General features: G+C 41.1%; 1 long non-coding RNA gene and 5 other non-coding genes across 6 annotated transcripts; 5 read left to right on the forward strand and 1 right to left on the reverse strand.

The window, feature by feature from the left end:
- Positions 1 to 4,964: 4,964 nt before the first annotated feature.
- LOC134911655 (uncharacterized) lies at positions 4,965 to 5,635 on the reverse strand. Its single transcript, XR_010176744.1, has 3 exons — positions 5,547 to 5,635; positions 5,213 to 5,387; positions 4,965 to 5,114 (listed from the first exon to the last, which is right to left on the reverse strand). It is a non-coding gene; the product is annotated as an uncharacterized LOC134911655 (long non-coding RNA).
- Positions 5,636 to 16,034: 10,399 nt separating this feature from the next.
- Positions 16,035 to 16,127, forward strand: TRNAI-UAU (transfer RNA isoleucine (anticodon UAU)). The gene is given in 2 exon segments: positions 16,035 to 16,072; positions 16,092 to 16,127. It is a non-coding gene; the product is annotated as a tRNA-Ile (tRNA).
- Positions 16,128 to 20,408: 4,281 nt separating this feature from the next.
- TRNAL-UAA (transfer RNA leucine (anticodon UAA)) lies at positions 20,409 to 20,501 on the forward strand. The gene is given in 2 exon segments: positions 20,409 to 20,446; positions 20,466 to 20,501. It is a non-coding gene; the product is annotated as a tRNA-Leu (tRNA).
- Positions 20,502 to 22,143: 1,642 nt separating this feature from the next.
- TRNAL-UAA (transfer RNA leucine (anticodon UAA)) lies at positions 22,144 to 22,236 on the forward strand. The gene is given in 2 exon segments: positions 22,144 to 22,181; positions 22,201 to 22,236. It is a non-coding gene; the product is annotated as a tRNA-Leu (tRNA).
- Positions 22,237 to 23,046: 810 nt separating this feature from the next.
- On the forward strand, positions 23,047 to 23,139 carry TRNAI-UAU (transfer RNA isoleucine (anticodon UAU)). The gene is given in 2 exon segments: positions 23,047 to 23,084; positions 23,104 to 23,139. It is a non-coding gene; the product is annotated as a tRNA-Ile (tRNA).
- Positions 23,140 to 24,779: 1,640 nt separating this feature from the next.
- Positions 24,780 to 24,872, forward strand: TRNAL-UAA (transfer RNA leucine (anticodon UAA)). The gene is given in 2 exon segments: positions 24,780 to 24,817; positions 24,837 to 24,872. It is a non-coding gene; the product is annotated as a tRNA-Leu (tRNA).
- Positions 24,873 to 26,702: the final 1,830 nt, after the last annotated feature.

Consider the following 26,702-nt stretch of genomic DNA (forward strand, 5'->3'; position numbering starts at 1 on the left):
TGTCTGCCACAAATCAGTCCAGTGCTTGGGCTGTGCTCCATAATAAGTCACTGGGTGCTTTGCCTGCCATACAAGTGGGTGAAGAAACATGAGACCCAGGGCCTGATCAGCCATAAGGCTGCAGCCTGGATAGCTGAGTCCTGGGGGGGCGCAGCACTGGCACAATAGATGCTTAGGCTCTACCTACTACTGGAAGCTGCAGATTCCATGCAGATCGCATTGGAAGACGGCCCTTATAGGAGACAGATGCCAGGGGTATTACTAGACCATTACCCAGCGCTACCCAGAATGAGCATGTAACCCCCTGGCTCTAAGCATATAACCCCTATGGCAAAAAGCATATGTAACCCCTGGCAACGAGCATGTAACCCCTGGCCACGAGCATGTGACCGGGTCAGACTTCCGGTCAGCAGAGTCAAGGATGCCGGTGGCTTCTCCTCCCACCTCTAGCCACCAACAGCACCGTGGGCAGCTACATGGACATCTGTATGTGCAGGGCAATTTATCCATCAGGCACACGGGAATATCAGCAGTGGCAGCTAATTGTGAAGTATTAATATATCTCCAATACATGTGGGAGTGCCAGTAGTGTCCTCGGTGCAGAGGTGTAGGTGGTGTAATCAGTGCAGGAGGGCTGGCAGTATCCCCAGTGCAGGAGTGTCAGTAGTGCGGGAGATGTCCTCCTTGCACTTGGTTGATGGTACAGTGGACACTTCTGGCACTCCCGCACTGCCAGCACCCCACTGCCCTCTTTTTTGGAGGCACAAGTATTATTTATATATTTTTAAAAAGATTATTATTATATATATATATATTTTTTTTAATGGGATGGGAAAAAAAACCCCAAAAATTGCGTGGGGTCCCCCCTCCAAAGCATAACCAGCCTCGGGCTCTTCGAGCCAGTCCTGGTTCTAAAAATCCAGGGGGAAAATGGACAGGGCATCCCCTGTATTTTTAAAACCAGCACCGGGCTCTGTGCCTGGTGCTGGTGCAAAAAATACGGGGGACAAAAAGAGTAGGGGTCCCCCGTATTTTTTACACCAGCATCGGGCTCCACTAGCTGGACAGATAATGCCACAGCCAGGGGTCACTTTTATACAGTGCCCTGCGGCCATGGCATTAAATATCCAACTAGTCACCCCTGGCCAGGGTACCCTGGGGGAGTGGGGACCCCTTCAATCAAGGGGTCCACCCCCCAGCCACCAAAGGGCCAGGGGTGAAGCCCGAGGCTGTCCCCCCATCCAAAGGCTGCGGATGGGGGGCTGATAGCCTAGAGAAAATTGAAAGAATATTGTTTTTTCCAGTAGTACTACAAGTCCCAGCAAGCCTCCCCCGCAAGCTGGTACTTGGAGAACCACAAGTACCAGCATGCGGGAGAAAAACGTGCCCGCTGGTACCTGTAGTTCTAATGGAAAAAAAATACCCAAATAAAAACAGGAGACACACACCGTGACAGTAAAACTTTATTTCACACATGTCGACACACACATACTTACCTATGTTGACAGTGGCGTAACTAGAAATTTATCTCCCCCAAGCCAAAAACTTCTTCGGCGCCCCCCCCCCATCCCCCATAATTGGGAGGAATAAAGGGGTAAATATGCGCGCGCCAGCAAAAAAGGGGGCGTGGATTCGTTGGGATGGGCGTGGTTTCGTTGGAATGGGCGTGGCATTGCAGGAAAAGACTACCTTATACCCCAGTTTTGCAACCTGCACGCCCAGACGTTGGCCACCACAGGAAAGAAAAATAATCCTGATTCATGCCCCTTACATTATTTGTAATTTTTCCTCCTTATAGTAATGCCCAGTATACATTATGCCACATACTGCAATGGCCCTTAGACAGTATGCCACACACAATAATGCACATGACACAGTATGTACACACCATAATGCCCCTGACACATTATGCCACACACCGTAATGCCTGTGACACATTATGACAGGAATCGCAATGCCCGTTATACATTATGCTACACACTGCACTGCCCCTGATACATTATAGCACATACAATGTCTGTGACACATTATGACACACACTGCAATGTCCGTGATACATTATACCACACACTGCAATGCCCGATACATTATAGCACATACAATGCCTGTGACACATTATGCCACACACTGCAATGACCTTGAGACATTATACCACAATGCCCGTGATATAGTATACCATACACCGTAATGCCTGTGACACATCGCAATGCCCGTTATACCCTATGCCACACACCGCAATGTCCGTTATATATTATGCCACACTGCAATGACCCTGAGACATTATACCACATACCACAATGCCCGTGATATAGTATACCACACACCGTAATGCCTGACACATTATGACACACACCGCAATGTCCGTGATACATTATGCCACACACTGCAATGACCCTGAGACATTATACCACATATCACAATGCCCGCGATATAATATACCATACACCGTAATGCCTGTGACACATTATGACACACACCGCAATGTCCGTGATACATTATGCCACACACCGTAATGCCCATTACACATTAAGTCCTACAGTAAGGCTTCTAATTACTTTTCAATTACCTGCTCGTTGTCAGGGGTTTCATGCACTGGGTGTCATGCTCGTTGCCAGGGGTTTTATGCTCTTGGTTCCATGCACGGTGCCAGGGGTTTTCATGCTCAGGGTGTCATGCTCGTTGCCAGGGGTTTCATGCACTGGGTGTCATGCTCGTTGCCAGGGGTTTCATGCACTGGGTGTCATGCTTGTTGCCAGGGGTTTCATGCACTGGGTGTCATGCTCGTTGCTAGGAGGTAGTCCTTGTTGCTAGGGCTGTGCTCCCAGTGCCACATATGTATCCAGTGCCAGATATTCCCCCACGGTGCCAGGTACTCACATGCCCCCAGTGCCAAATATAGCCCCCCCATGTGCCAGGTACACATATACCTCCCCAGTGCCACATTATCCCCAGTGCCAGATATTCCCCCACAGTGCCACATTTGCCCCCAGTGCCAAAATATGCCCCAGTGCCAGATATTCCCCCCCAGTGCCACATATGCCCCGTGCCAGATATTCCCCCCCCAGTGCCACATATTGCCCCCCCCCCCAGTGCCACATATGCCCCAGTGCCAGATATCCCCCCCCGTGCCACATATGCCCCAGTGCCAGATATTCCCCCCCAGTGCCACATATGCCCCGTGCCAGATATTCCCCCCCAGTGCCACATATTGCCCCCCCAGTGCCACATATGCCCCAGTGCCAGATATCCCCCCCCCCGTGCCACATATGCCCCAGTGCCAGATATTCCCCCCAGTGCCATAAATGTCCCCAGTGCCAGATATTCTCTCCCCCCCTCCCTGCCAAATATGCCCCCAGTGCCAGATATTCCCCCCAGTGCCATAAATGTCCCCAGTGCCAGATATTCCCCCCAGTGCCATAAATGTCCCCAGTGCCAGATATTCCCCCATTGCCAGATATGCCCCCTCAGTGCCAGATATGCCCCCTCAGTGCGTCGTTCCCCCCCCTTCCTCCTCCGCCGCCGCAGCCGCCGCCGCTCCCCTGCTGTTAGGAGGGACACAGAGGGCACAGTGCGCGCCTCTCCTGTGTCTCCGGCGGCCGCGGGTCATTGTAATAAAGGAAGTGCTCACGAACGGCACTTCCTTTATGAGACCCGCGGCTGCCGGAGACCCAGGAGGGACACAGGAGAGGCGCGCACTGTGCCCTCTGTGTCCCTCCTAACAGCAGGGAGGAAACGAGACCGCAGACTGACATGCGGACGCTCGTCCGCATGTCAGTCTGCACTAAATCAGTGGCGCCCCCGCAGCCCCTCGCCCCCAAGCCACCGCGAGGGCTGCGGGGGCAGTAGTTACGCCACTGTATGTTGACTGTTTTCTGCCCAGCGATATCGGTGATCACACGGGCTCAGCAAGATCACTCAGCACACAGAGCTGCACCAGCGATGTGTGCTGAGCGATCTGTCACTGCCCGTGTTTGCAATAGAGAAAACATGGGTGATGACTAGATCTTTCAAGCATGCAGGGACGCACATCACTATCGCTATAGTCCATACACACATAGAGATTTGTGCTGTATTTCTAAGTGACTCAGCAAATCAATTAGAAAAGCAGCCCAAATCGCTATGTGTGTGTGATCGTATTCAGGTCATTCTGATGTACAGTATTGCCAGCTTTAGAGTCCAGTTCTTAATTGTGTAGGTGTGAAAATCTCAGTGTGAGAGGCCTTTGAAGTAGATTCCTTGGGGAATAGAGTTACAGCACAGTAACGTGTATTCTGGGTGGGGGAAGGGCTGCTGTCCTGGAATTTGAAATAAACAGTGAACTTTTAGCAATTCAGAGCCTCAGTTTATTAATGCAAAAATTGGAGTTATTTGTTACTCAGAGCACAGAGGTGAATGAAGTCTAAAGTGACATTAAAGAATAAGTTAATTAAAACCTAATAGTGCTACAAGGTAATGGAACATATTATAAGACTTTGCAATGATAAAATAATTCCAACTAAATAGTATAAATATACTGTAAGTTAGACAAAACTGAATGCAATCACTTGGATGCTTTGTACAATCCATACACAATTACAAAATACAGTGTTGCAGAGGTGACTACTTTTTTTTTTTAAACAATTTTCAAGATTGCATAACAAATGTAATACTAGGGTGAAGTACATGTTACAGATAAAATATAACAATTTAATTAATTTAAGCAGGTAGTCTAATTTTGATATTTCAAGCATTTGCAGAAAGGATGAGTACGATAGGTAAAGGGCCCTTTATGCAAATTCTATGCATTATTCGTTTGCGTACTGTCTTTTTTGATGTGTCGACATATGGCCTGTCGACCAATATTGGTCGACCTAATGACTATTGACCTTCTTTTTGTCGACAATATGATCCATTCCAATTACATGCAGCTGGCTTGTCCATTTCTTTCTATAATCACTGGCAGCACAGAAAATAAATGGTCTACATAATTATTACAGGTCTCCAATGTAAGTACGTTTTTCCAAAATGTATTGATGCCATCAATCAGTTGCTCTTTTGTCCTTGGCTTACATTGAGAACGAATATAACTTTTCATTTGAGACCACACTAGCTCGATAGGATTCATGTCCGGTGATCTGTGAAAAGTCAATAAAGGGAGAGAATTTAAATATGGAATATTTGGCATTTCATGCTTTACAGGAAGCATCAGTCTACAGGGCAAAACTGTACTTACTCTGGTGGTGTGCGTTACCAAATGATGCCTTTTTCCTCTATGAATTTGGCCGAAGCACTATGTTTTGGATCATTGTCCTGGAACATTCGATGTCCAGATGACCAATACTTTCTTACATACGGCACTAAAGTATCATTAATGATCATGGACTGGAAGAATGTTTTATCCATGATACCTGACGTAGAACAATAAAAAAAACAGGATTTTATATACCTACCAGTAAATCCTTTTCTCGTAGTCCATAGACTTACAGTAGTCACTGGACAGTAGTTCTAAATAGAAAATATTGAAAAACAACATAGTAATGTACATTACTACTGTACTTTATATGTACCTTCAAAAATTAAAATTGGTCCTGGGCCTCTGCGGGAGATACCACCCCACACATGTACTTTTAATGGGTGCTTTGGAGATGGCTTAAATGATAAATGGCCACGTTTGCGGAAGGACCTCCTTGCAAACCTCTCAAGTGCTACAGAAGTTTCATCTGTAAATATGACATTGTCAAAATTTTCTCCAATAGCAATCCATTGACGAGCCTGTTGAACTCTCTTTTCCTTGTTAACATCTCTAATCATGTGAGTCATCCTGTGAAAGGAATGTAAAATGGGATACAGTTTACAGTGGGAATAGGATAATTGAGCGTCCAAACTAAGATAATGTTAAAGAAAAATCAGATGCTGATTTCAGAGATGTAATTAGTTTACCGCACTGTATACAAACTGTATAGAAATTGTATTATAATTGTAATTGAAATTTCAATTTACTGTACAGTACCTAGCACCGGCATAAGTCCAACCAAGTTGCCTCCGCATTCTTTTTATGCTACTACAGGAGATGTCAAGGCCATACTCAGCTTGCAGAATACGACGGAGTTCTATGGCAGTAAGCTCATCATTATCAGCAGTCAGCTCATCTACTATTTTCTTGACTCTCCTAAAGTACAGTCGATGAAAAATTAGAGATTATAATCAAAATGTAAAGTACTATCTATAGTATATCTATGCCATATCAGCAAGAATACAGTATTGTCAAAGAGTTTAAATAAAAACAAATGACAAGGGTGTATCGTACTGTATGTGTATCGGCAGAGCCGGATTAAGACCATGGGGGGCCTGTGGCTCTTAATACTGTGGAGCCTCTAATAAAAAGAAGGCAGCTGAATATATATATATATATATATATATATATATGCAGCAGCTTAATGTGCTCCCCAAGCAGCACACGGCGGACCTCCTGACCTGCCCTGCACTACCGTCCCCACTGCAGCAGTGGCCACACAGACAGGACAGCTGAGCTGAGCGACGGCTCAGCTGTCCAATAATGTATGAATGAAGTAGCCAGTCATTGGATGGGCACGCAGGCTGCAGGGACTGGCTGCTTCATTCATATATTATTGGACAGCTGAGCTGTCGCTCAGCTCAGCTGTCCTACCTGTGCGGCCGCCTATGCAGCGAGGACGTGAGCCGGGAGCCCAGCACCGCAGATTGGATCGGAAGAGAGATCCGATCTGTGGTGTGGCAGGGGGCCCTTTGGAAAGGGGGGCCCGGGGTACGTACTCCCCCCCCCCTTTAATCTAGCTCTGTGTATCGGTGCTCTCTCCTCCAGCGATTTTGAGCTGAAAGCAGCTCCCTTTTGGTTGTTTGAGCTGCTTTTGTGAATAATGTTGAAAAGCATACCATATAGATGCCTCTGTTGAAGTCACAGTATTTGCGGTCATCCTCCTGGCTAATGCTCCTACCGGTAGCCTTTTAGTTGGAGTGGACATCTTATTCGCTTTAACCGCAATGTGACCGCTTGTCCTCCCGGCCGGTACTTTCACTCCTGGCCTTATCCGGAGTCAATGGGCAGATGGTTACACAGCCATTTCCCTGCTTTGGGGATGTGATTCAGCCAGCCAGCTGATGGATAATGATCCGCTGCAGTCTGTGTATGGAGATGGTGACAGACGCGTTTCCCAGCCTACTCAATAGCATCGGCCGCTTCCTCAAATTTTTTATTTTTTATGTGATGCCGGCCGGCACTAAGTATAATTGTGAAAAGGAATATTGATAGAAATAAAAATATTTTTTAAATATCCACAACAGATGTGTATAGCGCTCTCTCGATTGTTTTTTTCTCTAATTCAGATCTATTCACTTGCTAGCTATTTTTTGCAGCGCTGCGAACAGATAGACGCCACCTATAGGGGAGTGTACTTTAGCTTTGCAAGTGTGCAAACGCGTGTGCATCCGCCCTGTACAAAAACAGCTTGTGCAGTTTCTGAGTTGCTCTGACCTAACTCAGCCGCAGCGATCCCTTCAGCCTATTCAAGCCCGGAATTGACATCAGACACCCACCCTGCAAATGCCTCAACACGCCTGCGTTTTTCCAGACACTCCCAGAAAATGGTCAGTTGACACCCACAATCGCGCTCTTCCTATCAATCTCTTTGCGATCGGCTGTGCGAATGGATTCTTTGCTAGAACCAGTGCACAGCAACGATCCGCTTTGTACCCATACGACGTGCCTGGAAAAATTGACTACTGGGACCTACACACGTAGCGATTTAGGCTGCTTTTCTAAGTGATTTGAGTGAATCGCTTAGAAATTCAGCACAAATTGCTCTGTGCGTGGACTATAGCAATAGTGATGCGCATCCCTGCGCTTCACTATCGCCCATCTAGTTAGTTCAAGCATGTGTGAAAGATCTAGTCATCTCCCGTGTTTTCTCTATTGAGAACTCGTGCAGTGACAGATCGCTCAGCACACATTGTTGGTGCAGCGCTGTGTGCTGAGCGATCTGAGCAATCTAATACCCCGTGTGTAGGCCCCATTATTCAGCAGCAGAAAAGAAAAGTATAATATATCCATTGGATTAAAGAGAAGCAATAGGTTATAGCAATACAGTAACTGAGACAATTTAGGCTTTGTTCATGAACCCATAATAATCTCTGGATTACACACTGAATTGAGAAAAAAATAACTGCGTTCTCTCCCTCTTTCATCATCAAATGCTGTTCATACTTATAGTAGGTAGGGATGAGCGGGCTCAGATCTACAAGATCCGAGCCCATCCGAACTTCCCGATCCGAGCCGGGATCAGAGTCCGGCTCGGGTTTTCCTTCCAGACTCAGATCCCGGAACAAGTCAAAACGTCATCATCCCGCTGTCGGATTCTCGCGAGATCTGGACTATATGCTATTCCACACTTCTTGCTGCAATTATCACTCCAGCATTGCAGAGGGAGCAGGACGGACATGTCTGTTGTCTGTCTGTGGGAGGGTGGCGGGAAGGGTGGCGTGGGGTGGGTGCTGGTTCTGCTGTCGGTGCTGTTGTCCTGTGCTGTAACAAATCAGTCCAGTGCTTGGGCTATGCTGCCATAATAAGTCACTGGGTGCTCTGTCTGCCATACAAGTGGGGGCTGCATCTGTCTGCCATAAATCAGTCCAGTGCTGTGGCTGTGCTCCATAATAAGTCACTGGGTGCTCTGTGTGCCATACACATGGGTGCTGTGTCTGTCTGCCACAAATCAGTCCAGTGCTGGGGCTATGCTGCCATAATAAGTCACTGAGTGCTCTGTCTGCCATACAAGTGGGGGCTGCGTCTGTCTGCATAAATCAGTCCAGTGCTGTAGCTGTGCTCGATAATAAGTCACTCAGTGCTCTGTCTGCCATACAAGCGGGTGAAGAAACATGAGACCCAGGGCCTGATCAGCCTGGATGTCTGAGTCCTGGGGGGGGCGCAGCACCGGCACAATAGATGCTTAGGCTCTACCTACTACTGGAAGCTGCAGATTCCATGCAGACAGCATGGAAGATGGCCCTTTAAAAATGGCAGCTGCCATCTAGGAAACATATACTAGAGGTATTACTAGACCATTACCCAGCGCTACCCGGAATGAGCATGTAACCCCCTGGAACTGAGCATGTAACCCCCTGGCACTGAGCATGTAACCCCTATAGCAACAAGCATATGTAACCCCTGGCAACGAGCATGTAACCCCTGGCAATGAGCATGTGACCGGGTCCAACTTCCGGTCAGCAGAATCACGGATGCCGGCGGAGTGCTGGCAGTATCCCCAGTGCAGTTGTGCCGGCGGTATCCTCAGTGCAGGAGTGTCGGCAGCCCCCGCACCCCACCCGCGATCGCGGCACCCCCGCACCCCAACCGCGATCGCTGCACCCCCCGCACCCCACCCATGATCGCGGTACCCCCGCACCCCACCCACGATCGCGGCACCCCCCGCATATCACCCGCGATCGCGGCACCCCCCGCATATCACCCACGATCGCGGCACCCCCCGCATATCACCCACGATCGCAGCACCTCTGCTCCCCTCCTGCAGTCACTGCCCCCCCAAGATCGCGGCACCCCTTCCCCCTCGCCACCACCAGGGCCAGCTCCAGCCCGCACCGGCTCCCGCACCGGTAATTCACCCCCCCCCGCGCCCGCCAGCCTCCCTCCGCCCGCACCGGCTCCCGCACCGCTAATTCACCCCCCCAACCCGTCCGCCAGCCTACCTCCGCCCGCACCGGCTCCCGCACCGCTAATTCCCCCCCCCCCCCCGCGCCAGCCTTCTGTCACTTCAGACGCGCACAGAGCTAATCAGGTGAGTGCCACGGAGTGGCGCTTCCTGATTGGCTGAAGAGACACTTCTGTGACAGCATGGGACCCCTTTCAGTCCGTTTGGTCCGGGTGTTCGGTTTGTTGTTTTGCCAAGTACGTGGATTATAATCTGGACCCTGGATCAGGTGAGTATAATTATCTTTTATTTTCAGGTACCCGTGGATTCTACTTGGAGAAGAGGACCGACTGCTTTGTGTCAACATTGGTAAGTATGTGTGTGTCGACATGTGTGAAATAAAGTTTTACTGTCACGGTGTGTGTCTCCTGTTTTTATTTGGGTATTTTTTTTCCATTAGAACTACAGGTACCAGCGGGCCCGTTTTTCTCCCGCATGCTGGTACTTGTGGTTCTCCAAGTACCAGCTTGCGGGGAGGCTTGCTGGGACTTGTAGTACTGCTGGAAAAAAACAATATTCTTTCAATTTTCTCAAGGCTATCAGCCCCCCATCCGCAGCCTTTGGACGGGGGGGGGACAGCCTCGGGCTTCACCCCTGGCCCTTGGGTGGCTGGGGGGGGACCCCTTGATTGAAGGGGTCCCCACTCCCCCAGGGTACCCCGGCCAGGGGTGACTAGTTGGATATTTAATGCCACGGCCGCAGGGCACTGTATAAAAGTGACCCCCGGCTGTGGCATTATCTGTCCAGCTAGTGGAGCCCGATGCTGGTGTAAAAAATACGGGGGACCCCTACACTTTTTGTCCCCCGTATTTTTTGCACCAGCACCAGGCGCAGAGCACGGTGCTGGTTTTAAAAATACGGGGGATCCCCTGTCCATTTTTCCCCTGGATTTTTAGAACCAGGACCGGCTCGAAGAGCCCGAGGCTGGTTATGCTTTGGAGGGGGGACCCCACGCAATTTTTTTTCGGCTTTTTCCCATTCCATTTGAACAAAAAAAAATAATAATAATCTTTTTAAAAATATATAAATAATACTTGTGCCTCCAAAAAAGACAAACCAAGTACCTAATCCCTTCTAATATAAATAGATATGCTATTACCCAAAAAAAAAACACCAAAAAAAACATGTTTTTAAATTTTTTTATTAGATTCCGCCAGCAAAGTGTGGCGGATTGAAAATGACCGAAACCGAAACGTTAAGCTGGCAGAACAGGGTCACGTATGTTCTTGATTATTGAAAAGTCCTAGAGTGCCGCCTATCGTTTGTGATATGTTTGCTTTTTGAAGCTCAGGAGGGCACCAGGCAAGCTGTACATTTTACTACATTGGGAGTGCCGAATATCTACATCTGGTATATATATATATATATATATATATATATATATATATATATATATATATATATTTATTTGCCTTGGCAGCCCAACCATGCTGGTATCCATAGTTCAGTATAAAAATAAGTAAATCTAATAAATGTATGGTGGTGAAAGAAAAGCCCAGTTTCACTGAAAAAAAGACACTTCTGCATGTTTTGAAATTAAAAAACAAAACAAAACTGAAGAACTGTAGGAAGGCACTGTCCGCCTACTTCGGTGACATCTCAAGTTGGACAGAAGTTGGAAGGTTGGTTGGTCTGATGAAAAGTTGGTTAGATGTGTGGAGCACTGGTAAAAAGTTGGTGAGATGTGTGGGGCACTGTTTTAGTTGAACAGACAAGTTGGATGGTTGGAAGTTTGGAGTGTTGGAGAAAAGTTGGTCTGATGTATGGCTAGCTTAAGTCCAGACCTACTTAGAAACTGCACAACATTTTTTACCATAGCAGGCCTGCACAAGCGATTGCAGCCTTGCTATGGGGAAGAAACAACCCTCATAGGCGGAGATACGGGCTTCAAAAAGCAGCTTCGTGCGATCAACTCGTAATGAGGCCCTTTATTTGGAAATATTTTATCATTGCAAAATCTTATATGTTCTTTTACTCTATAGCACTAAGGTTTTTCTTAACTTATTATTTAATTTCACTTTAAACTTAATTCACCTCTGTGCTCTGAGCAACATACTGTATAGTAACATCCCCCAGCCAGGATAAAATCTGTACCCACCAAGGAGTCTACTTCAAAGGCCTCTCATACTGAGATTTTCACACCTACACAATTAGCAATTAGACTCTAAAGCTGGCCATAAATCAGAACGACCTGATTACAGTGTCTATTTAACAGCAATGTTGGTGGAAAGCTACGTTACGTGATGCACTGGACACCCAGTGGTGAAACTATGAATTGTCATGAATTGTCATTGCACAACATGATGGCCCAACAACAAAAGGAATTCATGTCATGCCAAATTTACTGCCATTGCACTCTTTTCAGAAAGGTAATAGTGGACACATCTGTATATAGCATGATAATCCATACTGACAGCTCTGGATAGTACCAGCACATTTCTTGCTGGACTTGGTAATGCAAAGAACACAGTAAACAGCTTCACTTTTTCCTCAAAAATAAATAATTGACTATTAAAAACCTAACAGTCTTAAATAAGAACATCAGTAAGCACCACTGGCATAATGGATAAGTCACTGCCCTCCTAAGCCAGGGGGTCCAAGTCCCATATGGGGTGGAAGTAATTACAGTAAGTGTCTCATCACTAGAGTTGATATTTTATCCTTGCTTCAACTGTAAAACAGTCTTGCAGTGTTTAGCTTGTAAAAAATGACCACAGAAGCTAAAATATGACATTAATTATGATAACATTGTTGTTGTTGTTTTTTATACCTTTTTTATCACCGTGGACAGCTTATTCAAGTGCCATCTGGCATGCATGTTCCTTTGTTGCTCATCATTCATCACCAAAAATGATTTTCTTTTTCAATTCTTATGACTGTACTGATTGTATTGAATAAAATCCACATCTAGCATAACCAAACAATGCTGCAAAGTGCTCCAGTGGCGCAATTGGTCAGCAAGCGGTACTTATAAGACGGTATCTGTTGAGCAATGCAGAGGTTGTGAGTTCAAGCCTCACCTGGAGCATCTTTGTATCCTGTTTTTTTTTCCTTTTCTTATGTCATTAGTCATTGATTAAATTAATATTTAACATCTGCTTTGGTTCAAATGCACTGCATATCTTCCTTCAGTCAGCCAACAAAACAGCAATGGAAAAGATTAACATACTGTTGGTAAAGCAGTTGCATCAAATTGATTTTCTGCAATATAGCATGATAATCCATACTGACAGCTCTGGATAGTATTAGCACATTTCTTGCTGGACTTGGTAATGCAAAGAACACAGTAAACAGCTTCACTTTTTTTCAAAAATAAATAATTGACTATTAAAAACCTATCAGTCTTAAATAAGGACATCAGTAAGCACCACTGGCATAATGGATAAGGCACTGTTCTCCTAAGCCAGTGGTTGTGGGTTTAAGTCCCGTCTGAGTTGGAAGTCATTACAGCAAGTGTCTCATCACTAGAGTTGATATTTTATCCTTGCTTCAACTGTAAAACAGTCTTGCAGTGTTTAGCTTGTAAAAAAATGACTACAGAAGCTAAAATATTACATTAATTATGATAACATTGTTGTTGTTGTTGTTTTTTAAACCTTTTCTATCACCGTGGACAGCTTATTCAAGTGCCATCTGGCATGCATGTTCCTTTGTTGCTCATCATTCATCACCAAAAATGATTTTCTTTTTCAATTCTTATGACTGTACTGATTGTATTGAATAAAATCTACATCTAGCATAATCAATTAATGTTGCAAAGTGCTCCAGTGGCGCAATTGGTCAGCGCACGGTACTTATAAGACAGTATCTGTTGAGCAATGCTGAGGTTGTGAGTTCAAGCCTCACCTGGAGTGTCTTTGTATACTGTTTTTTTTCCTTTTCTTATGTCATTAGTCATTGATTATAAACTGCTACCTTAATATTTAATATGATATTACTAAGGATCGAAGAAAGAAAGAAAAAACACAAACATGATTGTGCATTTAAGTTGTCAGCACACATCTGCTTTGGTTCAAATGCACTGCATATCTTCCTTCAGTTAGCCAACAAAACAGCAATGGAAAAGATTAACATACTGTTGGTAAAGCAGTTGCATCAAATTGATTTTCTGCTATATAGCATGATAATCCATACTGACAGCTCTGGATAGTACCAGCACATTTCTTGCTGGACTTGGTAATGCAAAGAACACAGTAAACAGCTTCACTTTTTCCTCAAAAATAAATAATTGACTATTAAAAACCTAACAGTCTTAAATAAGAACATCAGTAAGCACCACTGGCATAATGGATAAGTCACTGCCCTCCTAAGCCAGGGGGTCCAAGTCCCATATGGGGTGGAAGTAATTACAGTAAGTGTCTCATCACTAGAGTTGATATTTTATCCTTGCTTCAACTGTAAAACAGTCTTGCAGTGTTTAGCTTGTAAAAAATGACCACAGAAGCTAAAATATGACATTAATTATGATAACATTGTTGTTGTTGTTGTTGTTTTTTAAACCTTTTTTATCCCTGTGGACAGCTTATTCAAGTGCCATCTGGCATGCATGTTCCTTTGTTGCTCATCATTCATCACCAAAAATGATTTTCTTTTTCAATTCTTATGACTGTACTGATTGTATTGAATAAAATCCACATCTAGCATAAACAATCAATGCTGAAAAGTGCTCCAGTGGTGCGATTTGTCAGCGTTCTGTACTTATAAGACAGTATCTGTTGAGCCATGCCGAGGTTGTGAGTTCAAGCCTCACCTGGAGTATCTTTATATACTGTTTTTTTTTCCTTTTCTTATGTCATTAGTCATTGATTAAATTAATATTTAACATCTGCTTTGGTTCAAATGCACTGCATATCTTCCTTCAGTCAGCCAACAAAACAGCAATGGAAAAGATTAACATACTGTTGGTAAAGCAGTTGCATCAAATTGATTTTCTGCAATATAGCATGATAGTCCATACTGACAGCTCTGGATAGTACCAGCACATTTCTTGCTGGACTTGGCAATGCAAAGAACACAGTAAACAGCTTCACTTTTTTTCAAAAATAAATAATTGACTATTAAAAACCTAACAGTCTTAAATAAGGACATCAGTAAGCACCAATTTCATAATGGATAAGGCACTGTTCTCCTAAGCCAGTGGCTGTGGGTTTAAATACCGTCTGAGTTGGAAGTCATTACAACAAGTGTCTCATCACTAGAGTTGATATTTTATCCTTGCTTCAACTGTAAAACAGTCTTGCAGTGTTTAGCTTGTAAAAAATGACCACAGAAGCTAAAATATGACATTAATTATGATAACATTGTTGTTGTTGTTGTTGTTGTTTTTTAAACCTTTTTTATCCCCGTGGACAGCTTATTCAAGTGCCATCTGGCATGCATGTTCCTTTGTTGCTCATCATTCATCACCAAAAATGATTTTCTTTTCAATTCTTATGACTGCACTGATTGTATTGAATAAAATCCACATCTAGCATAACCAAACAATGCTGCAAAGTGCTCCAGTGGTGCAATTGGTCAGCAAGCGGTACTTATAAGACAGTATCTGTTGAGCAATGCAGAGGTTGTGAGTTCAAGCCTCACCTGGAGCATCTTTGTATCCTGTTTTTTTTTTCCTTTTCTTATGTCATTAGTCATTGATTAAATTAATATTTAACATCTGCTTTGGTTCAAATGCACTGCATATCTTCCTTCAGTCAGCCAACAAAACAGCAATGGAAAAGATTAACATACTGTTGGTAAAGCAGTTGCATCAAATTGATTTTCTGCAATATAGCATGATAATCCATACTGACAGCTCTGGATAGTACCAGCACATTTCTTGCTGGACTTGGTAATGCAAAGAACACAGTAAACAGCTTCACTTTTTTTCAAAAATAAATAATTGACTATTAAAAACCTATCAGTCTTAAATAAGGACATCAGTAAGCACCACTGGCATAATGGATAAGGCACTGTTCTCCTAAGCCAGTGGTTGTGGGTTTAAGTCCCGTCTGAGTTGGAAGTCATTACAGCAAGTGTCTCATCACTAGAGTTGATATTTTATCCTTGCTTCAACTGTAAAACAGTCTTGCAGTGTTTAGCTTGTAAAAAATGACTACAGAAGCTAAAATATGACATTAATTATGATAACATTGTAGTTGTTGTTTTTTAAACCTTTTCTATCACCGTGGACAGCTTATTCAAGTGCCATCTGGCATGCATGTTCCTTTGTTGCTCATCATTCATCACCAAAAATGATTTTCTTTTTCAATTCTTATGACTGTACTGATTGTATTGAATAAAATCCACATCTAGCACAACCAATTAATGCTGCAAAGTGCTCCAGTGGCGCAATTGGTCAGCGCGCGGTACTTATAAGACAGTATCTGTTGAGCAATGCTGAGGTTGTGAGTTCAAGCCTCACCTGGAGCATCTTTGTATACTGTTTTTTTTCCTTTTCTTATGTCATTAGTCATTGATTATAAACTGCTACCTTAATATTTAATATGATATTACAAAGGATGGAAGAAAGAAAAAACACAAACATGATTGTGCATTTAAGTTGTCAGCACACATCTGCTTTGGTTCAAATGCACTGCATATCTTCCTTCAGTCAGCCAACAAAAAAGCAATGGAAAAGATTAACATACTGTTGGTAAAGTAGTTGCATCAAATTGATTTTCTGCAATATAGCATGATAATCCATACTGACAGCTCTGGATAGTACCAGCACATTTCTTGCTGGACTTGGTAATGCAAAGAACACAGTAAACAGCTTAACTTTTTTTCAAAAATAAATAATTGACTATTAAAAACCTATCAGTCTTAAATAAGAACATAAGTAAGCACCACTGGCATAATGGATAAGGCACTGTTCTCCTAAGCCAGTGGTTGTGGGTTTAAGTCCCGTCTGAGATGGAAGTCATTACAGCAAGACTCTCATCACTAGAGTTGATATTTTATCCTTGCTTCAACTGTAAAACAGTCTTGCAGTGTTTAGCTTGTAAAACATGACCACAGAAGCTAAAATATTACATTAATTATGATAACATTGTTGTTGTTGTTGTTGTTGTTGTTGTTGTTGTTGTTTTTTAAACCTTTTCTATCACCGTGGACAGCTTATTCAAGTGCCATCTGGCATGCATGTTCCTTTGTTGCTCATCATTCATCACCAAAAATGATTTTCTTTTTCAATTCTTATGACTGTACTGATTGTATTGAATAAAATCTACATCTAGCATAATCAATTAATGCTGCAAAGTGCTCCAGTGGCGCAATTGGTCAGCGCACGTTACTTATAAGACAGTATCTGTTGAGCAATGCTGAGGTTGTGAGTTCAAGCCTCACCTGGAGTATCTTTGTATACTGTTTTTTTTCCTTTTCTTATGTCATTAGTCATTGATTATAAACTGCTACCTTAATATTTAATATGATATTACTAAGGATCGAAGAAAGAAAGAAAAAACACAAACATGATTGTGCATTTAAGTTGTCAGCACACATCTGCTTTGGTTCAAATGCACTGCATATCTTCCTTCAGTTAGCCAACAAAACAGCAATGGAAAAGATTAACATACTGTTGGTAAAGCAGTTGCATCAAATTGATTTTCTGCTATATAGCATGATAATCCATACTGACAGCTCTGGATAGTACCAGCACATTTCTTGCTGGACTTGGTAATGCAAAGAACACAGTAAACAGCTTCACTTTTTCCTCAAAAATAAATAATTGACTATTAAAAACCTAACAGTCTTAAATAAGAACATCAGTAAGCACCACTGGCATAATGGATAAGTCACTGCCCTCCTAAGCCAGGGGGTCCAAGTCCCATATGGGGTGGAAGTAATTACAGTAAGTGTCTCATCACTAGAGTTGATATTTTATCCTTGCTTCAACTGTAAAACAGTCTTGCAGTGTTTAGCTTGTAAAAAATGACCACAGAAGCTAAAATATGACATTAATTATGATAACATTGTTGTTGTTGTTTTTTGAACCTTTTTTATCACCGTGGACAGCTTATTCAAGTGCCATCTGGCATGCATGTTCCTTTGTTGCTCATCATTCATCACCAAAAATGATTTTCTTTTTCAATTCTTATGACTGTACTGATTGTATTGAATAAAATCCACATCTAGCATAACCAAACAATGTTGCAAAGTGCTCCAGTGGCGCAATTGGTCAGCAAGCGGTACTTATAAGACAGTATCTGTTGAGCAATGCAGAGGTTGTGAGTTCAAGCCTCACCTGGAGCATTTTTGTATCCTGTTTTTTTTTCCTTTTCTTATGTCATTAGTCATTGATTAAATTAATATTTAACATCTGCTTTGGTTCAAATGCACTGCATATCTTCCTTCAGTCAGCCAACAAAACAGCAATGGAAAAGATTAACATACTGTTGGTAAAGCAGTTGCATCAAATTGATTTTCTGCAATATAGCATGATAATCCATACTGACAGCTCTGGATAGTATTAGCACATTTCTTGCTGGACTTGGTAATGCAAAGAACACAGTAAACAGCTTCACTTTTTTTCAAAAATAAATAATTGACTATTAAAAACCTATCAGTCTTAAATAAGGACATCAGTAAGCACCACTGGCATAATGGATAAGGCACTGTTCTCCTAAGCCAGTGGTTGTGGGTTTAAGTCCCGTCTGAGTTGGAAGTCATTACAGCAAGTGTCTCATCACTAGAGTTGATATTTTATCCTTGCTTCTACTGTAAAACAGTCTTGCAGTGTTTAGCTTGTAAAAAATGACTACAGAAGCTAAAAAATGACATTAATTATGATAACATTGTTGTTGTTGTTTTTTAAACCTTTTCTATCACCGTGGACAGCTTATTCAAGTGCCATCTGGCATGCATGTTCCTTTGTTGCTCATCATTCATCACCAAAAATGATTTTCTTTTTCAATTCTTATTACTGTACTGATTGTATTGAATAAAATCCACATCTAGCACAACCAATTAATGCTGCAAAGTGCTCCAGTGGCGCAATTGGTCAGGGCGCGGTACTTATAAGACAGTATCTGTTGAGCAATGCTGAGGTTGTGGGTTCAAGCCTCACCTGGAGCATCTTTGTATACTGTTTTTTTTTCCTTTTCTTATGTCATTAGTCATTGATTATAAACTGCTACCTTAATATTTAATATGATATTACAAAGGATCGAAGAAAGAAAGAAAAAACACAAACATGATTGTGCATTTAAGTTGTCAGCACACATCTGCTTTGGTTCAAATGCACTGCATATCTTCCTTCAGTCAGCCAACAAAACAGCAATGGAAAAGATTAACATGCTGTTGGTAAAGCAGTTGCATCAAATTGATTTTCTGCTATATAGCATGATAATCGATACTGACAGCTCTGGATAGTACCAGCACATTTCTTGCTGGACTTGGTAATGCAAAGAACACAGTAAACAGCTTCACTTTTTCCTCAAAAATAAATAATTGACTATTAAAAACCTAACAGTCTTAAATAAGAACATCAGTAAGCACCACTGGCATAATGGATAAGTCACTGCCCTCCTAAGCCAGGGGGTCCAAGTCCCATATGGGGTGGAAGTAATTACAGCAAGTGTCTCATCACTAGAGTTGATATTTTATCCTTGCTTCAACTGTAAAACAGTCTTGCAGTGTTTAGCTTGTAAAAAATGACCACAGAAGCTAAAATATGACATTAATTATGATTACATTGTTGTTGTTGTTTTTTAAACCTTTTTTATCACCGTGGAGAGCTTATTCAAGTGCCATCTGGCATGCATGTTCCTTTGTTGCTCATCATTCATCACCAAAAATGATTTTCTTTTTCAATTCTTATGACTGTACTGATTGTATTGAATAAAATCCACATCTAGCATAAACAATCAATGCTGAAAAGTGCTCCAGTGGTGCGATTTGTCAGCGTGCTGTACTTATAAGACAGTATCTGTTGAGCCATGCTGAGGTTGTGAGTTCAAGCCTCACCTGGAGTATACTGTTTTTTTTTTCCTTTTCTTATGTCATTAGTCATTGATTAAATTAATATTTAACATCTGCTTTGGTTCAAATGCACTGCATATCTTCCTTCAGTCAGCCAACAAAACAGCAATGGAAAAGATTAACATACTGTTGGTAAAGCAGTTGCATCAAATTGATTTTCTGCAATATAGCATGATAATCCATACTGACAGCTCTGGATATTACCAGCACATTTCTTGCTGGACTTGGTAATGCAAAGAACACAGTAAACAGCTTCACTTTTTTTCAAAAATAAATAATTGACTATTAAAAACCTATCAGTCTTAAATAAGGACATCAGTAAGCACCAATTTCAAAATGGATAAGGCACTGTTCTCCTAAGCCAGTGGTTGTGGGTTTAAGTCCCGTCTGAGTTGGAAGTCATTACAACAAGTGTCTCATCACTAGAGTTGATATTTTATCCTTGCTTCAACTGTAAAACAGTCTTGCAGTGTTTAGCTTGTAAAAAATGACAACAGAAGCTAAAATATGACATTAATTATGATAACATTGTTGTTGTTGTTGTTGTTGTTGTTGTTGTTTTTTAAACCTTTTTTATCCCCGTGGACAGCTTATTCAAGTGCCATCTGGCATGCATGTTCCTTTGTTGCTCATCATTCATCACCAAAAATGATTTTCTTTTCAATTCTTATGACTGTACTGATTGTATTGAATAAAATCCACATCTAGCATAACCAAACAATGCCGCAAAGTGCTCCAGTTGCGCAATTGGTCAGCGCGCGGTACTTAAAAGACAGTATCTGTTGAGCAATACTGAGGTTGTGAGTTCAAGCCTCACCTGGAGCATCTTTGTATACTGTTCTTTTTCCTTTTCTTATGTCATTAGTCATTGATTATAAACTGCTACCTTAATATTTAATATGATATTACAAAGGATGGAAGAAAGAAAGAAAAAACACAAACATGGTTGTGCATTTAAGTTGTCAGCACACATCTGCTTTGGTTCAAATGCACTGCATATCTTCCTTCAGTCAGCCAACAAAACAGCAATGGAAAAGATTAACATACTGTTGGTAAAGCAGTTGCATCAAATTGATTTTCTGCTATATAGCATGATAATCCATACTGACAGCTCTGGATAGTACCAGCACATTTCTTGCTGGACTTGGTAATGCAAAGAACACAGTAAACAGCTTCACTTTTTTTCAAAAATAAATAATTGACTATTAAAAACCTATCAGTCTTAAATAAGAACATCAGTAAGCACCACTGGCATAATGGATAAGGCACTGTTCTCCTAACACAGTGGTTATTGGTTTAAGTCCCGCCTGAGTTGGAAGTCATTACAGCAAGTGTCTCATCACTAGAGTTGATATTTTATCCTTGCTTCAACTGTAAAACAGTCTTGCAGTGTTTAGCTTGTAAAAAATGACCACAGAAGCTAAAATATGACATTAATTATGATTACATTGTTGTTGTTGTTTTTTAAACCTTTTTTATCACCGTGGAGAGTTTATTCAAGTGCCATCTGGCATGCATGTTCCTTTGTTGCTCATCATTCATCACCAAAAATGATTTTCTTTTTCAATTCTTATGACTGTACTGATTGTATTGAATAAAATCCACATCTAGCATAAACAATCAATGCTGAAAAGTGCTCCAGTGGTGCGATTTGTCAGCGTGCTGTACTTATAAGACAGTATCTGTTGAGCCATGCTGAGGTTGTGAGTTCAAGCCTCACCTGGAGTATACTGTTTTTTTTTTCCTTTTCTTATGTCATTAGTCATTGATTAAATTAATATTTAACATCTGCTTTGGTTCAAATGCACTGCATATCTTCCTTCAGTCAGCCAACAAAACAGCAATGGAAAAGATTAACATACTGTTGGTAAAGCAGTTGCATCAAATTGATTTTCTGCAATATAGCATGATAATCCATACTGACAGCTCTGGATAGTACCAGCACATTTCTTGCTGGACTTGGTAATGCAAAGAACACAGTAAACAGCTTCACTTTTTTTCAAAAATAAATAATTGACTATTAAAAACCTATCAGTCTTAAATAAGGACATCAGTAAGCACCAATTTCAAAATGGATAAGGCACTGTTCTCCTAAGCCAGTGGTTGTGGGTTTAAGTCCCGTCTGAGTTGGAAGTCATTACAACAAGTGTCTCATCACTAGAGTTGATATTTTATCCTTGCTTCAACTGTAAAACAGTCTTGCAGTGTTTAGCTTGTAAAAAATGACCACAGAAGCTAAAATATGACATTAATTATGATAACATTGTTGTTGTTGTTGTTGTTGTTGTTGTTGTTTTTTAAACCTTTTTTATCCCCGTGGACAGCTTATTCAAGTGCCATCTGGCATGCATGTTCCTTTGTTGCTCATCATTGATCACCAAAAATGATTTTCTTTTCAATTCTTATGACTGTACTGATTGTATTGAATAAAATCCACATCTAGCATAACCAAACAATGCCGCAAAGTGCTCCAGTTGCGCAATTGGTCAGCGCGCGGTACTTAAAAGACAGTATCTGTTGAGCAATACTGAGGTTGTGAGTTCAAGCCTCACCTGGAGCATCTTTGTATACTGTTCTTTTTCCTTTTCTTATGTCATTAGTCATTGATTATAAACTGCTACCTTAATATTTAATATGATATTACAAAGGATGGAAGAAAGAAAGAAAAAACACAAACATGGTTGTGCATTTAAGTTGTCAGCACACATCTGCTTTGGTTCAAATGCACTGCATATCTTCCTTCAGTCAGCCAACAAAACAGCAATGGAAAAGATTAACATACTGTTGGTAAAGCAGTTGCATCAAATTGATTTTCTGCTATATAGCATGATAATCCATACTGACAGCTCTGGATAGTACCAGCACATTTCTTGCTGGACTTGGTAATGCAAAGAACACAGTAAACAGCTTCACTTTTTTTCAAAAATAAATAATTGACTATTAAAAACCTATCAGTCTTAAATAAGAACATCAGTAAGCACCACTGGCATAATGGATAAGGCACTGTTCTCCTAACACAGTGGTTATTGGTTTAAGTCCCGCCTGAGTTGGAAGTCATTACAGCAAGTGTCTCATCACTAGAGTTGATATTTTATCCTTGCTTCAACTGTAAAACAGTCTTGCAGTGTTTAGCTTGTAAAAAATGACCACAGAAGCTAAAATATGACATTAATTATGATAACATTGTTGTTGTTGTTTTTTTAAACCTTTTTTATCACCGTGGACAGCTTATTCAAGTACCATCTGGCATGCATGTCCCTTTGTTGCTCATCATTCATCACCAAAAATGATTTTCTTTTCAATTCTTATGACTGTACTGATTGTATTGAATAAAATCCACATCTAGCATAACCAATTAATGCTGCAAAGTGCTCCAGTGGCGCAATTGGTCAGCGCGCGGTACTTATAAGACAGTATCTGTTGAGCAATGCCGAGGTTGTGAGTTCAAGCCTCACCTAGAGCATCTTTGTATACTGATTTTTTTCCTTTTCTTATGTCATTAGTTATTGATTATAAACTGCTACCTTAATATTTAATATGATATTACAAAGGATGGAAGAAAGTAAGAAAAAACACAAACATGATTGTGCATTTAAGTTGTCAGCACACATCTGCTTTGGTTCAAATGCACTGCATATCTTCCTTCAGTCAGCCAACAAAACAGCAATGGAAAAGATTAACATGCTGTTGGTAAAGCAGTTGCATCAAATTGATTTTCTGCTATATAGCATGATAATCGATACTGACAGCTCTGGATAGTACCAGCACATTTCTTGCTGGACTTGGTAATGCAAAGAACACAGTAAACAGCTTCACTTTTTCCTCAAAAATAAATAATTGACTATTAAAAACCTAGCAGTCTTAAATAAGAACATCAGTAAGCACCACTGGCATAATGGATAAGTCACTGCCCTCCTAAGCCAGGGGGTCCAAGTCCCATATGGGGTGGAAGTAATTACAGCAAGTGTCTCATCACTAGAGTTGATATTTTATCCTTGCTTCAACTGTAAAACAGTCTTGCAGTGTTTAGCTTGTAAAAAATGACCACAGAAGCTAAAATATGACATTAATTATAATAACATTGTTGTTGTTTTTTAAACCTTTTTTATCACCGTGGAGAGCTTATTCAAGTGCCATCTGGCATGCATGTTCCTTTGTTGCTCATCATTCATCACCAAAAATTATTTTCTTTTTCAATTCTTATGACTGTACTGATTGTATTGAATAAAATCCACATCTAGCATAAACAATCAATGCTGAAAAGTGCTCCAGTGGTGCGATTTGTCAGCGTGCTGTACTTATAAGACAGTATCTGTTGAGCCATGCCGAGGTTGTGAGTTCAAGCCTCACCTGGAGTATCTTTTTATACTGTTTTTTTTTCCTTTTCTTATGTCATTAGTCATTGATTAAATTAATATTTAACATCTGCTTTGGTTCAAATGCACTGCATATCTTCCTTCAGTCAGCCAACAAAACAGCAATGGAAAAGATTAACATACTGTTGGTAAAGCAGTTGCATCAAATTGATTTTCTGCAATATAGCATGATAATCCATACTGACAGCTCTGGATAGTACCAGCACATTTCTTGCTGGACTTGGTAATGCAAAGAACACAGTAAACAGCTTCACTTTTTTTCAAAAATAAATAATTGACTATTAAAAACCTAACAGTCTTAAATAAGGACATCAGTAAGCACCAATTTCATAATGGATAAGGCACTGTTCTCCTAAGCCAGTGGTTGTATGTTTAAGTCCCGTCTGAGTTGGAAGTCATTACAACAAGTGTCTCATCACTAGAGTTGATATTTTATCCTTGCTTCAACTGTAAAACAGTCTTGCAGTGTTTAGCTTGTAAAAAATGACCACAGAAGCTAAAATATGACATTAATTATGATAACATTGTTGTTGTTGTTGTTGTTGTTGTTGTTGTTTTTAAACCTTTTTTATCCCCGTGGACAGCTTATTCAAGTGCCATCTGGCATGCATGTTCCTTTGTTGCTCATCATTCATCACCAAAAATGATTTTCTTTTCAATTCTTATGACTGTACTGATTGTATTGAATAAAATCCACATCTAGCATAACCAAACAATGCTGCAAAGTGCTCCAGTGGCGCAATTGGTCAGCGCGCGGTACTTAAAAGACAGTATTTGTTGAGCAATACTGAGGTTGTGAGTTCAAGCCTCACCTGGAGCATCTTTGTATACTGTTCTTTTTCCTTTTCTTATGTCATTAGTCATTGATTATAAACTGCTACCTTAATATTTAATATGATATTACAAAGGATGGAAGAAAGAAAGAAAAAACACAAACATGGTTGTGCATTTAAGTTGTCAGCACACATCTGCTTTGGTTCAAATGCACTGCATATCTTCCTTCAGTCAGCCAACAAAACAGCAATGGAAAAGATTAACATACTGTTGGTAAAGCAGTTGCATCAAATTGATTTTCTGCTATATAGCATGATAATCCATACTGACAGCTCTGGATAGTACCAGCACATTTCTTGCTGGACTTGGTAATGCAAAGAACACAGTAAACAGCTTCACTTTTTTTCAAAAATAAATAATTGACTATTAAAAACCTATCAGTCTTAAATAAGTACATCAGTAAGCACCACTGGCATAATGGATAAGGCACTGTTCTCCTAACACAGTGGTTATTGGTTTAAGTCCCGCCTGAGTTGGAAGTCATTACAGCAAGTGTCTCATCACTAGAGTTGATATTTTATCCTTGCTTCAACTGTAAAACAGTCTTGCAGTGTTTAGCTTGTAAAAAATGACCACAGAAGCTAAAATATGACATTAATTATGATAACATTGTTGTTGTTGTTTTTTTAAACCTTTTTTTATCACCGTGGACAGCTTATTCATGTACCATCTGGCATGCATGTCCCTTTGTTGCTCATCATTCATCACCAAAAATGATTTTCTTTTCAATTCTTATGACTGTACTGATTGTATTGAATAAAATCAACATCTAGCATAACCAATTAATGCTGCAAAGTGCTCCAGTGGCGCAATTGGTCAGCACGCGGTACTTATAAGACAGTATCTGTTGAGCAATGCCGAGGTTGTGAGTTCAAGCCTCACCTAGAGCATCTTTGTATACTGATTTTTTTCCTTTTCTTATGTCATTAGTCATTGATTATAAACTGCTACCTTAATATTTAATATGATATTACAAAGGATGGAAGAAAGTAAGAAAAAACACAAACATGATTGTGCATTTAAGTTGTCAGCACACATCTGCTTTGGTTCAAATGCACTGCATATCTTCCTTCAGTCAGCCAACAAAACAGCAATGGAAAAGATTAACATGCTGTTGGTAAAGCAGTTGCATCAAATTGATTTTCTGCTATACAGCATGATAATCGATACTGACAGCTCTGGATAGTACCAGCACATTTCTTGCTGGACTTGGTAATGCAAAGAACACAGTAAACAGCTTCACTTTTTCCTAAAAAATAAATAATTGACTATTAAAAACCTAGCAGTCTTAAATAAGAACATCAGTAAGCACCACTGGCATAATGGATAAGTCACTGCCCTCCTAAGCCAGGGGGTCCAAGTCCCATATGGGGTGGAAGTAATTACAGCAAGTGTCTCATCACTAGAGTTGATATTTTATCCTTGCTTCAACTGTAAAACAGTCTTGCAGTGTTTAGCTTGTAAAAAATGACCACAGAAGCTAAAATATGACATTAATTATAATAACATTGTTGTTGTTTTTTAAACCTTTTTTATCACCGTGGAGAGCTTATTCAAGTGCCATCTGGCATGCATGTTCCTTTGTTGCTCATCATTCATCACCAAAAATTATTTTCTTTTTCAATTCTTATGACTGTACTGATTGTATTGAATAAAATCCACATCTAGCATAAACAAGCAATGCTGAAAAGTGCTCCAGTGGTGCGATTTGTCAGCGTGCTGTACTTATAAGACAGTATCTGTTGAGCCATGCTGAGGTTGTGAGTTCAAGCCTCACCTGGAGTATACTGTTTTTTTTTTCCTTTTCTTATGTCAT

Source organism: Pseudophryne corroboree, chromosome 4 (assembly GCF_028390025.1).
Source record: "Pseudophryne corroboree isolate aPseCor3 chromosome 4, aPseCor3.hap2, whole genome shotgun sequence".
NCBI classification, from domain to species: Eukaryota; Metazoa; Chordata; class Amphibia; order Anura; family Myobatrachidae; genus Pseudophryne; species Pseudophryne corroboree.